The 14,433-nt window shown below is 41.2% G+C and overlaps 1 protein-coding gene across 9 annotated transcripts in view; it reads right to left on the minus strand.

Moving 5' to 3' along the window:
- Positions 1-14,433, minus strand: part of BBX (BBX high mobility group box domain containing) — a 136,056-nt gene that overhangs the window by 88,765 nt on the left and 32,858 nt on the right. Inside the window, exon 1 of one of the 9 annotated variants that reach the window (XM_066175139.1) lies at positions 13,548-13,607. The exons of the other annotated variants lie outside the window; for them this stretch is intronic. The gene's annotated coding sequence lies outside the window, so the exon portion shown is untranslated. Of the gene's footprint in view, positions 1-13,547; positions 13,608-14,433 lie in introns of those variants that run through there. 9 annotated transcript variants of the gene reach the window in all.

Below are 14,433 nucleotides of genomic sequence, written 5' to 3' on the forward strand. Positions count from 1 at the left end.
GCATCAAGACAACTCTTCAAGTTTCTACCTGGATTTCCTTACTACGTCCAATCCATGTACGTACATGTCTATTAGACAAAATAAGAGCATACTTCGAGTCTCTAACTTAGCATAGATGTAATTTGGTTGGTTCTTACATAGTAACAGATGTATTGTTACCATATTTTAAAGCATTTGCAATAATATTCAGTTGTGAAAAGATAATAATACAAGACCAATACAATGTAAAGGACACTATTCAGTATTTTTTACCCATTCTAGCAGCAAGATAGTCAACAGCAGAACATCAAAGATAATTGGAAAAAAGTTGTATACACAAAATTATGCATATCCATTGTTGGCTGTTTGGGGGTATTTTTTGGGGGGAGGGGTTGGTTTTGTGGTGCTAATTTTTTTAAACTTTAGGTTAGGTTTTTTTTGAAAAATTGTAGTGAATAGCACCTAACAGGTTTCTGCAATTACATATATGGATGTTGCTCTGTAGTCTATCACAAACTGAAGTGGTACAGATCTCAACCAAATTAAAGCAAGTGCTTGATGCAGAAATATACCACAAGATAAACAGATACAACCCGTCAATCACCTGGATGTAATGGCTATTACAAACAAACAAATATATAGCACTGTATTAGAAGTCTGGTTTGTTGCCTCTTTACAACTGAGAGGGAAAAACCGCAGCACTTCAGAAGTTCAGAGTAAGTTCCAGCCAGTTACCATCAGCATCCCACTTTCACACGGATCTAGCCATCTCAGGCTGTAAAAGTTCTGCCACAGACAGTCCATCTCTTTGGAGACTTGATCTACAATATTCAGCTGGTCTAAAAGGGCTTGTCCAGTGTGAGCTGTTACTTTTATGTCTCTAGCACTACCTCATGGAGAGTTTCTGCCACAACTCAGTTAGGGAACCAAGCCTTATAAAATAAACACAGATTCTTTATCCCCTCCTTAATTCACATGCAAAAAATCATGTGTCCTCTAATCCAGCACAATGCATTGGCACAAGCCATAAAGAGATTGTTTAGTTTCATATTACCTGGAAATACAATGCAGGAAAGGAGACAGACTGAGATTATCACTGACTTCAGAGGATTCCCAATAAACCAGTGAAATTAGCACTGGTTTCATCCTAAAATGAGGTATTAGCACTAACAACTGCAATGTAAGCATTTCACCAGTCTTTTTCCATAGGTTTCTTGTTCTGAGAGCTAGGAAGGGTAAAGATGGCAGGAGTTTGGTCACCATGGCTGGGAAGGATACTTGTGCACTGTCTGGTGCCCTATGCAGTTGGTACAAAATGCACTGGAACAGGCTTTGACGCCAAATCCAATTCTCAGCAGTACAAAAAGCATTCTTCTAAAAGCAGCTTTGGGAGGATGAGGAAATCTAATCCTAGAGGGAACCCTGGTGCCCATGTACAATAGAAATCCCACCCGCAACAAAACAATTTTCTGGATGCACATCAAAGAATATACCCTCTTTAGAGCCAGCACTAAATACACCCAAATCACAACTGTGTCAATATTGGCACTAGGGAACGAAACCTGACTTCTAAAACTGATGCTGGGAAAGACTCCAGGTGGCAGAAACTTCATGAAAGGACTAGTGCAATGTTCCCTGTGCTTCAGATGATGGTAATACAGGTATAAACCTTTGGAAAACACAATGTTAGGGTATGAAGATATCCTGAGGTTTTGCAGGATTAAATTAAAAGTTTCAGGAGCTCTTGTTTGAAGACACATTCAGTTTACAGTTATGTAATTCAATGCATGAATGGGGAAAAAAAAAATAAACCAACTTTCTGCAAATAGTCCTCAACAGGATTTCAAAGTTCCCAGTTAAATCTTGCTTCATAATCAAATGCTTGTATTTGAGGTGAAAATAGGAGTGGGTAGGAAATACCTGAAGCTTTCCTTCTTAACCCTAAATGTAGTAACTTGCTTAAGTAAAATTGCCACATGACCTTGCCTCAAACAAAATTCTCTTCATTCAGAAGTTTCTCAGACTCTGAGTTTGAGTTTATGTTTTCTTATAAACACAATGCAATGCTCATTATCTGTCTGTGCCTGACCATTCTCAGTACTCCCTTCCCGCAGTCCTTCTACAAGACACAATATTATGAAGAATGCCTATTCTGAACACTAACTATGCTAAGGGCTGGGACAAAGAAATATCAAGAGGACTGGCTATTCCACCACCAGATCAGTCAATGAACAGGGCAGGCAGGCAGGCAAGCACACCAGCGGCCTGCAGGGAAACATCAGTGCTTTGCTCAGCCTTTTCCCTTTTCCCTGCTGCCTGACTCAGCTCAGCCACTTCAGAGAGGAAGCTGAACATAAAATATGCCACCATCCCTAGTGCTTCCAACTGCAGCAGCCCAGCTTATTCCTGAAATGCCAGATGCACTCAGAACTGATAACCTGTATGTCCCAGCATGTCACTTGGGGCCCAGGAGAACGAGAAGAGGGACAAGGCAGAGGCTGGGGGAGATACATGAACGCCTCTCCCTTTACAGAACTCTAAATAAAATTAAGCTGCTCATGTCATTTCCACTGCCAGCTTAGCTCAAGCATGGTAAATTTCCAATTCAGCTCATTCACCTCACTTTGATCCATGCTACACATGCTGCCTTCTATTCATATCTACAACATCACTGACAGCAGCAGAAAAACCATACGTCCAACAATAAAACACTCTTCAGAGTGAGAATCTAATGGGAACTACAGGATTATGTATTTTTTATTTAACTTTTTCTTTTATTTTTATTAGCCTGATCTTCACACAGTGCAGCACAGTTTTATTTCTCTTGCAGCACATAAGAGAGCAAAGCAAACCAAATGAGTTTAAATAGACAGCCATTAGCTTTGCTCCTGGCCTTACTCTTGAATCTTCCTTCTTGACCTTTCAATTAAACCACGCAAGACATCTCCTTAGACCTACAGCTTTTAAGTAAACAGATAAAAACATGGACATCTCAGAAAGGGAGTTAAACAGAACACTTAGTGGATCAAAATAATGACACAGCAACAAAACAGATGGAAATTATTATAAGCAAATGCCAAAACCCAGTTTCTTTTTTCAATATTTCTCCTCATCAATTCTATCATAGTTTATTTACAAACGATTCGTCTAAATTACAGGTTATGCAGTTTCCCTTTAGAAAACTGCTGTATCACAGCTTTTAAACAATCTTAAAAACAGGGTCTTGGGGCAGAAAACAAGGTAGGGAGGAAGGGAAGGATGCCTGTGCATATGTGTCAAGGTATGCATATTTGGAAAGCAAGAGACAAGGGATGTTTGCATATATTCATACAAAAAACTGTGTTACATACATATCCTACATGCATGAATAGAAAAAACCTGAAAATCTCATACAACATCTGCGCTTTTATATCATGTCTTTGTGATACATCCAAAAAACTAAACCCCAATATGCCACTGGGTAAACATAACCCTCGAAAGAGACATGGTTTGGGTCAAGAAAATTCTAGTCCTGGTTTACAAAGACTCACTCCAGAATTGCACTTTTGGAAGCTAATTCAGAAGAAGTTTTGGATTTACGTATTTAAGAGAGAAAAGAGAAAACTTTAGCTGAACAAAATTTCCAAACATGACACTCTCACTGTGCATTAAGTTTAAAAACAAGATGAACAGTACACTTAGCACAAACACTGAAGCACTCAGACTTCACAGCTTTAAAGAATAATATAAAACCTCCACAGATCAAGCCATATATTGGGCCAAGTCTTATAGCAATAAGATTCTTGGCTTACAAAAACAGTTATGAATTAAAAAAATAATCAGCCATAGGCACTATTGTTTTATCCAGCACATACTTTGCACCAGGAACGGGTCACATTTAATGGCAACCAGTGATTCATTATTATATTTCAGAAATAAAAACAGACGTGAGGAAATACATGGAGCAACATCAGAACCATCCCATCACCTAAATACCTTGATAAAGGGACTACACACTTAGTACAGACATTGGCAGATACATGTTTATGAAACGAAAGCATTGTTTGCACTCTCTCTAAATGACAGGAAGATTATTTAATCCTAAGCATCATAAGGTGAGTGGATCCTGCACATATGCAATGAAATTCATAGCGAGTCTGTGGAAATTCTGTCTAGGCTTAACTTCAGTAGAGTCTGTTTACATTTTCCCCAGCCTAACAGGATTTGTCTTGCCCGTCTACAAGATGCAAAAAAGACGCAAAGATAAGCATTATGGTGCTGCTGGTTTGGGTGGAGAATTCAGTGACTTTTCTTTACATGAAAGCTTGCCAACGAAGAGCCAGAGCACCTCACAAACCCAGGCTTCACTTGCAGTCTAGTCAACAAGTAGTACAACTTGTAAAATTAGCTTTTTCACATGTTCACTGCCTCAGTGAACCCAGCCTGACCTTATGGAGCTTAGGACCTTTGTTTTGAAAATGCAAACTAATAAACAAACATCCCAAATAAGTGAGCTGTAGTTGTATTGCCATGAACTACTTTAACTCAAGCTAAAAACCACGTTAACATTTTCATCAGTTGGGAGATACATAACCCGTTTATTTCAGTGCAACTCCCTCAGAACACACCAGAACAGCCCCTCCTTCCTGCACCAGCTCTTCAGACTTTTTCAGCTCTGAGTTTACCCACTAGCAGGCTGAAGGAGTCATCTAGTGGCCACAAGCAACTCCTGCAGCCTCACCAGCTTCTGTAGTCCAGTTGCCAGAGCAAAACAAGGTATTTTACCCCTTAAAGCACACAAGCAGTGACAAGAGTCCACTGCAGGTCCAGTATCTGAACCGGGACACAGCCCTTGCAGCCTTGCTCATGATATTCCCTGTTGATATTCCTTCCTTAGCATGCCCTAGATATTAGCTTCCCACTTCCACCCCATGTCAAGGCCAAAATCAAGTTCTCTCCTTAAACATGCTTTGGAGAAGACATGGCTGTGTTATTTCTAACCCTCGTGCAGCTGCCTGCTCCTCTTCAGGAACAGGCAAACCTTTTCTGAGTAACGTTGTTATCCCTGGGAAACACCAGTTGAGGTGACATGGATTAAACTAAGCAACAGCAGGGCAAGCCAGGGGATCCTCCTTGGCCCACATCCCTCCTCTGCCACAAACCTGCGGTGTAGGCATGGACAAAGCACGTGGGTACTTAGGTAAGTTCTCTCAGCCATGGGAGAACCATCTACATAACAACATGCAAAAGAAAGAACCATAATAGATTAAACAGGTATCTGAAGTATGAATTAAAATAATGCTTTGATAAACAGTATCAACATCTATAAAAATCTTACTTAGCTTCATAAATATTTGTAATGTGCTATCAGTTCTCCCTACAACCCCTCCAGCCGGGTATGTTCCAGAAATTTAAGTGTGTAATTTTATATGAAACATCAAATATTCACTCTTCAAATGAATGGCCATTTCAACTATGTAAGAAAGTGAAAAACTTGGTACTGATTTTTCCTATCAACACCTTAGTTTTAAAACAAACTCAGATCCATTTTTTTACTCTCTGTTAATCTGTGTTACCTGTTGAGTGACTGAATTGCAGACACCTAAACACACCTTAGGCAAGATTGTCTTAAGCTTTTTTTTTTTTTGTTCCTGGAAATCACTTTGCTGCCACACTAATGCCAGACTCTGGATGAACATGTTGCTACTCTTCCTTCACAGACTAGTGATTGCTATTTGCATATTTTCTGTTTGAATGTTTGCACTGTTGATCAGAGGTGAATCTAACACAGTGAGCATCAGGTGTTTATCATCACACACACAATTTCCACACCATTTTATAATGTCCCCTTACACCCTGCCATGAAATTTAACATCCTGTAACTTAATCCCAGCAGCTGCATCTTCCCCTCCCCACCCCAAAAAAAGGGAGCCATAGGTTCTCCAAACCGTCCAAGGAAGCCAAAAAACTTCCTTAAATTCATACTTAACCTCCCTGTGATTCAGAGCTTCTCCCTGCCTTAATCACCTCAGTCACAATGGTGTCACCTAGCCTTTTCCATCAATCCTATCCATCAGTCAGGTAAAGTAAGTGAAAAATGCTATAAAATGCAAATCATCATTATGGTACGGTTAAGGAGCTCCAACCTATTTTTCAAGCTGCAGCTGAAGGTGGAAAACAGTGGTACCACAACTATACAAGGACGCAAAAGAAAACAAAAGTGATCCTTGCAAGCCCTAATGTCAGAATTAAACAGAGAAGATTCCTACAAAACAGTGAGGGCATGAGCACCAGCCAAGTGATGTTTATAGCTCTGATCCCAGCAGGCAACAACTCCACCTTGCTTCACATGTATAACAAATAAAGTGTTGGTCAGATCCCCTTTGTGGAGGACCTGCAGAAAAACTGACTCTAAATCACATTTATTTCTCCAAGATGGGGGACACCTTATCCTTTTAGGTCAGTACATCACCAAGAGCTATTTCGTGCTACTCACTGCTCAGTGGTCCAGACACATCTGGAAGTGAGACTACTCAGATCTACTTCTCTAGTTCTTTTATATTTATATTTTATTTATACTGTCAATAAAAATACCATCAGTATTTTGTAGCCTTAACTGGCCAGAATCATATGAAAGATAAGGCTACTCTTAAGACTTTATTTAACATTGACTATATTTGGATTTTTATTTAGACACAAATTTAACTCACTCTAACTTTATTTCTTTATCTATGCATTTAAAAAATAAGATACTCTTTGCTAACAATAGTGAAAGAGTGGGGTCACTACTGGTCTAAAACAGCATGCCAAAAATGTCACTGATGAAATGAGTAGCAGACAATACCAGAGGTCTGCTCATGTCTACTGTGTTAGACCAAATCTTGTTGCCTTATCTCATGTTTCCAGTGAACTGCAAGAGTGAATGGGGATTAGGAATAGCCACCAAAGCCCATTCTGTTCTGTTACTACAGCAAAGATGCGCATACTTTTTCTATTACATACATATTCATACTACACATACACGTGTTTACATGTGTAGGTATCTATACATGCATTTCTGCAGGTACATGCAAGATAAAAGTGAACACCACACAGTAGGCCTGCTTTGCAAAGGAGACGTGGAGGAAACAAAATTAGTGGCAGACTTGAAAACACACGAAATTGAAAAATACCATAGCCACTCTTTAAGCCCCTCCCTCTGTGCATTAAAATGGGAAGCTCCTTCTGAACCTCCTACTACTTCTTAATATGCAGATCAGCCAAAGCATAGTACTTGGTACAAAACACGTATTTTGTTAGTGCTGCAAATACCTAACTTGGCACACTTCCTTTCGATAAACGGTTTAGGATACTTACCAGGCTTCTATCACTCCAAAAGACAGCCATAATATGCTTTTTCTGGAGACCTTACCACAGACTACCTGGGAACTTTGGTTAGCTGGGTAGCTGCCTGCCCCCTTGCTCCCCACCAGGTTTGACAAAGGGAGCATATTATGCTCCTTAATCATCTTCAAGAGATGGCACAATGTTCAAGAATTAATTATTTCTAGGTATAAAAAAAGGAAGCTGACCATCTTAAAACAAACACATTAGTGACTGAAGCCTAAGCATCTCTTCAGCCCCTATTTGCACCTTAATTACTCAGCAGAAATGTGCTAAAGAGTTATCAGTCAATTGAAGACGTCTTTCTCTAAGGACCTGCAGGACAAGCTGAAATACCTCTTAGAACTGCCAAGAGCAAAGGATTTATCTGCTTTTATGTGCATTTGTCAACTCATACTGCAGAAAATTTAGTCACAAGCAACAGTGTAAATTGATGATAATATTTAGAGTATTCACTTCTTATGAAAGCTCACCCAGAAAGCACCTATTTTTCCTCTGCCTAACCACCACTTCAACACATCAGTTTGGATTCCTTGTCTCACTAGATGTCCACAAGAAAGCACATGCCAGTACCTGCAGCAAACATTTCCAGGTGCAGATTCAGAACTCACAAAGCAGGGACTCAAGTCACACATTCAGGGGAAGCCCAGCATCTAAATCATAAAACCTCTACCAGAGTCTTATTCCTGTGATCATTTTGAATAAACCATGAGTACTGCTGCAGATGGGAAGGCCTCATTTATGTTGTTAGAATATACCATTGTTTTTTTTCAAATGGGGCCTGGCTAGCTACCTGCCTTATTGAAGCCTTGAAGGGAGAAGGAAATACTTGAAATCCAGTAACTCTTTACTGCTCCTGACTAGCAAGAACCTCCTTCGTGAGCAAGTTCCACCAAAATTCTGCTTACTGAGATTTTGTCAATGCAAAATAGGCCCACGTGGAATCTGCCTGCATATTTACCCAAAAAACTTCCAGGTGTTTACACACCTGATTGTTACTTCCAAGCTACTCTACACATTAACAAGTTTTGAGAAGCAGCATCAGTTACAAAAAGAAAGTAATTTAGTAAAGTATGGAACATTTACAGACATTACTACAACTTTAAATTTACAACACCCTTATACATTCTCGTAGCTACCTGGGAACAGGAAAGCTCAAATTATTTTCATTTCTACAGACAGTTAAATTTTTTAATTCCCTTGGGAAAAATATTTCACTTGATCATCTGTGTGAAGATATCCCTTTAATCTGAAAGTATTTTAACCTCCTGATAACACAAAAAGCACTTTATTGCACAGTAGTGAACTAACAGATAAAAAGGGGTGGATACATTTTGAGTAGCCTTCCCCTGCAGCAGAGCCTGCCCATCTTCAGCTGAAATGCACAGGTTTTTCTGGCAGCACCTTTTGTGGCTGCTTTTGAAAAAAGAAGGAATCTGTGAAGTATTACAAAAGCCATGCCCTTCCATACTCAAGTTTCACATCTAAAGAATTTCAGATGCTGCCAGGGTTTCAACTCTGGCTAGCTGGCCATCAGGGAAGACTGTCCCAAAGCAGCACACAACCCCATTTCCCTGCAGAGTCCCTCCACTGCTATGAACATGCTTCCCAGAGAGGCTCTCCCAGCATCATCCCACACAGAAGTCCAAGGAGAACGCTCCAAGCTGCTGCTGTTATACCATGTCCATGAAGAGGGTGGACACAGCACTGCTAGAAGCTGCTGCAACAGGGGCAGCACCCCTGTGTCCTCACCAGCAGAAGCTATGTACTTACAGAGCCATGGTCATGGCCCAGTTGCATCCATTCCCGAGGACTTAAGTTCCCTTGTATTGTGCCATAACTTGGCTACCAAAGAAAGCATTATTTTTATGGTTTAGTCCTAGTAAGTACCTTCTCTGTTCACAGCAAAAAGAGAGAATCTTGTTTTTACATGTGAAAGAAAGATAAGTTGCCAATTTTATACTTTTTGTCGTGTTTGTGTTTCTAGATCCCTGTTTCAGTCCTTTTGGCTTTAAAAAACCTGTGCAAGCTTGACAGGGATAATAAAGTAAGGTTTTTTCCCCTCATCCTGAAACTATTACTCCTCTTCTACTCTCCCACAAAATTTTTGGTTTGTATAAAGTTTTCATTAAACAGTGTAATTTTGCAGCTTCAGGTACCCTAAAATATTACACAGAAGTCTGAAGACTCAATATGCCACATTTTTCTATGCTGTTCAGTTTACTTTCATAGGGCATGGGAAGGAACAGACATTTTCAGCTCCGAACTCTACCATCTCAGCAACTTCCAAGCAAAGTAAACATTGATCCTTTTATCCCTTGTTAAAATCCACTAGCATGGATTTCTTCTGTACTTGCATGAAGTCTCACAGAAATTAACAAGGCCCCAAACAAAATGCACGGGTCTACTTTACTTTGGGATGTAACATTCAACTTCCCTAGCCGAAAACACAGCCCCAGTGAATATGAAAGCATGCTGAATACCTTTGTTGGTTTTGCCAGCACCTAACACTGCAAAAGCTCGAAAACTACTAACACAAACTTCCTGTACTCCACAAATCACACTTGAGGAACTAAAATCACCCTCCTATTTAAAAAAACAAAGAAATAAACAAACAAAAGTAGAATATTGGCCAGAGAAACATACTCTTTTTACAGGCCACTTGAAGGGAAGCTGTCATGCTCTTTTTCAGGTAGTCTACCACTAGCATCTTGAAAGTAACTGATGAAATTAACACTTCACAACACCATCGTCAAAAAGGATCAGAGGAGAAAGATAAAAACAACATTACAATTAAAGACATGTTATCTTCAGCATCAGTAACTAGCTGATGCTATCTGCTCTGGAAACTATCCAGATGGCAAAATCATGTTTAAAAGATACATGTAAGTCCCTAGTAGAAGAAATAGACAGTAGTGCTCTATTTCTGGAGATATATCCTCCTCTTGTACTTTACTTAGCCTGCCCTTAAGGCTCTAGCTTGACAAGCAGCAAGCATAGGCCAGCTCTTAAACCAAAATGAGTCGTGTCCCCTGTCCTGCTTTCTACTATGCATTCCTGGATCTCTTCTTCGGGAGCAACAGAGCTGTGCAGTTCTTAAGTCTGATTCACAACACGTTAGCTGATCCACCAAGTAGTGGTCAGTTCTATTTTTAGGCAGAAAGAGTTAAGCTAATAAACCCCATTAATTTTAGCTATGATCATTCCTCCAAGTCCAGTTCATTATACAACAAAACCACTATCATGGCCCCATGAGGTAAGATGAAAGTGTCTGAGGCTGGGACTGTTTCTTTCAGTAATAGTGCTGCCACTGAAATATGGTGATTCACTATTACTTCCATCAAGTATGTCTTATTCCACTTCTTTGTCAGGGAGCTGTAATTCAAATAATGTCTGTATCTTCTATCTACAGTGAAGATACGGTCAACATTACACATGTTGAAGGTGAAAAAAAATGCTCTGGGAGCCATTCCCTTCATTCTTCTCTTCATGCCTACAAATACAGAGGCACTTATTAGTAACCCTTGTGATCTCTCCAATGAGGAAGTATCCAGCTTTCAGAGACCCTCATCCAGCTTCATCCCCCTTCGGTGGATTCCAAAATACATTAACCAATTTCTACAAGCTAAGAGAAAACTAGGTTGCCAAAGTATGACAAAGAAGCAGCAAATGCTTTGACTCTAGCTGTCAGTGAAACGGGAAAATCAGCTATAAGAACCAAATGTAGAGCCACTGGTAGGAAACCTTTATTGATACAGGTTGGATTTTTCGCAGCAGCCTTCTATCAATTATAATTGAAATGTTGAAAATAGGTACAAACTGAATAAAACAGCACAAAGGTCCAATAGTTGTTGCTCTTGATGCTTCACATTATGCTGAGGTACTCAATGCTACAGTTTCTTTACTGGCAGAATGCAAGTAAAAAAGTAGAAACTTTGGCAAATGAGGGTTGCTACTTGGGCCCACATAGGAAACACATTTGCATCTACAGCATAAGCACATTTACCACACATTTCTTGTGAAGGCATTAGCATGTAGAATTATCTTCAGATTCAACACACTGAAGCAAATGGGTTTGTGTTGTCTTTTTAACATACTGATAAAATGCGCACAGCACATGAAATGTCCTTAGCTACTGTTTTATCTCTCAGAGTAATGACGTAACACGGGGTTAATTTCTTGAGCACAAGGCTATACCAAGAAGTAGATTTAGCAGCAATGAATTTAGAGATTGCATAGAGGCAAAACCATGCAGGGTAGTATATTCGGCACAAGAAAACAAATACAAAAGATCCAAGGCCATACAAATGTAAGTTTTATTATTATTTCCTATACAATGCTCTTCCACCAATATTCAAGTGGAGGCCACAGATTGGGCTTCAATGCTTGTTTGTTGTTTTCATTTTGGCCTTACACCTTCACTTACAAAGCTGTTCAACTACAAGCAGTAAGTGTGAACATACACACTTACAATACCGTTACAACTTCTACTTGCCCTGAAACTTGAACAAATACAGAAGCGTAAAATCACAGAATGGTTGAGGTTGGAAGGGACCTTGAAGATCATCTGGCTCCAACCCCTCTGCCACAGGCAGGGACACCTTCAACTAGACCATGTTCCTCAGAGCTCCATTCCATCTGGTCTTGAATACCTCCAGGGACGGGTCAACATCTCAGGGCAACCTGTTCCAGTGCCTCACCACCCTCACAGTGAAGAATTATCTTTCTAATATCTAATCTAAACCTACCCTTCTTAACCTTAAGGCCATGCTCCCTCGTTCTGTCACTACATGCCCTTATAGAATGTCTCTCTCCAGGCTTCTTGAAAGTCCCCTTAAAGTACAAGCCTGCTGGAAAGAAGCAGAGCTAACTTCTACCAAAGGAAAAACAGCAAGTCCACCATAACCAAAAATATTACCAGAAATCAACCCCCAACTTCTAATTTCCTGTACCTCTCATTTTTCACCAAAATGCATCAAACTTTAAAATAGGTGTTTCTCCAGAATGGCTTTCAGCAAAGCTACTGGAAAACTTCACTGTAAGATCTAATAAAAGGTTCCATGTCTTTCATTTTACAGAACAATCAATAAATTTAACTTGTCAAAACAGAAAGCAGCTACTCAAATCACACACTCTTGTCTGGATCAAGAGCACAAGCAATTCCGGTTAGGCCTCAGATGATCCTGATCAAGATCTTTGATTTGTTACTACTGTCCACCGTCACAGCTCAGACCTGTGGCAGTGCCCTGCAGCTGTGGTGGCAGCATCCAGCACCAGGCTGGCCCACCATAGCTGCGCATTTGAGTGGCTTCTCATGAAGAGTCCTCTGCAAAATCACTCAGGGCATCACAGCCAGAGCAAACAAAGTTGTCCCATTAATCTGACTGTTAACAGGCAGTAATAAAAAGACAGCAAAAGCAGAATATGACAATACAAAGTATTTGTGTAACCTGCCACGTAACCTACCACAGATTAGCAATTTCAGAACTTTATTTGAGGGAATACACAGAATGGTGCTCATCTGTCAAAAAAGCTGAAAATTGATTAAGGAACCTGTGATATTTACAGTCTTCACTCTGTAAAGAAAAATAATTTAAAAAATTCAATGCAACAATTTAAGACACCTTTCCGTAGAAGCTGCCCATCTGTTGCAACTGAGATTATTCCAGACACTGTTTTCTCTCAACTAAACTGGCTTCCTCTCTGAAGGACGCTTAGAAACTGTAAAAAGTATTTTTTCTTTTTTGCTTTTCATGTCTATAATTTTATTTCCATGTTATAACATCACATCACTCCCTCAAATACATCACACTGTTCTAGATCCACAGTTACTACTAAAGCACTGTAAAGTGTCTTCTCTTGCACTACTCAATGCATTCAGAAGTTCTGAAACAATGTAAGTGTGTTTTTAAAGTTGTTTAGAGTAAACTTTATCTTTATGGCTGTATTTGTGTCATATCTCTATTTGTACTTTTCAATGACAAAAAAACAGACATTTAGAAACTATAAACTTTCATTGACTACAGATCTTTGCTACAGCAAAATACATCATTTCCTGAGTATACTCCATTACAGTATTAGTAGGAGCAAAACCATCTAATCGGAGACGGTAACAACATAATTGCTCGTTTCTTCTTACTGAGGCCGGCTATGCTGGTTCCTCCTCCAACAGCTGCCCGGACCCACGCGATACAAGCGGCACTCACCTCCTCTGCCTCCCCGCTCCCAGAGCCGGCACACCAGCGTTTTCGGCGCAGCGCCCTGCCATCCTGCCTACAGCCCTGGCGCTCTGCAACACACCACGACCACCGTGATACCGCTGCTCCAGCCCGCCGTTCGCCTGTCACAAACAGAGCCCGCAGCCACACACAGAAATTAACTCCAGACCGATGAAAATAACTCTTTCGGGGGAGGAGTAAGAGCGCTGCTCCGAGGGAAACGAAAAGCAGGAAGCTGATCTCAGCAGCGAGGGGAGCACGGACGGGGCGGAGCAGAGGCACGGAGCGAGGAAAAGTGGAGCAAAGACTCGCTGCTTATAGCTTGGCTTTGGCAGTATGAACAACCAGCAGGGCATTACTGAAATACCAGCGCCGGGGCTGGCACGGACGCCAGCTCCCCCTCGCCCAGGGGCACAGGCCCGCGGCAGCCCCGCGCAGCGCACCCGCCGCGCAGGTACCGGCCCTGCGCCAGCGGCCCCCACACGCCGCCCGCCCGGCTGCCGCCACTGCCCCCGGCCCCGCAGCGGCCCCGGGCGCTCCCCCGCTCGCCCCGGATGCTTTCCTGCTCGCCCCGGCCCGGGGTCACACGTGAGCCGATTTGAAAGGGCACGTCCTGCGGGACGGACTCAACGCTCCTGCCCTGCAACTGCGGGAACTCCTCTGCGTGCTAAAGCAACAGATGATGGCATCTTGTAAGAGACTGAACTGCCGTGTCTAGCGCGTAACTTCCTTCTTCTGATCAAGTTTAAAAGGGGGAGATTCTTTAGGAAAACAGCTTCAAGCACTGAGAGGCTTCTCACGCTGAAATTCAAACTGACTCCAAGCAGGGCTTAACCTCGACAACGGCATCTCCCACCCTGTAAGAACTTCCTCT

This window comes from Chamaea fasciata, unplaced genomic scaffold, assembly GCF_029207755.1.
Source record: "Chamaea fasciata isolate MVZ Bird 193981 ecotype frontalis unplaced genomic scaffold, bChaFas1.0.hap1 SCAF_2, whole genome shotgun sequence".
Taxonomy (NCBI): Eukaryota; Metazoa; Chordata; class Aves; order Passeriformes; family Sylviidae; genus Chamaea; species Chamaea fasciata.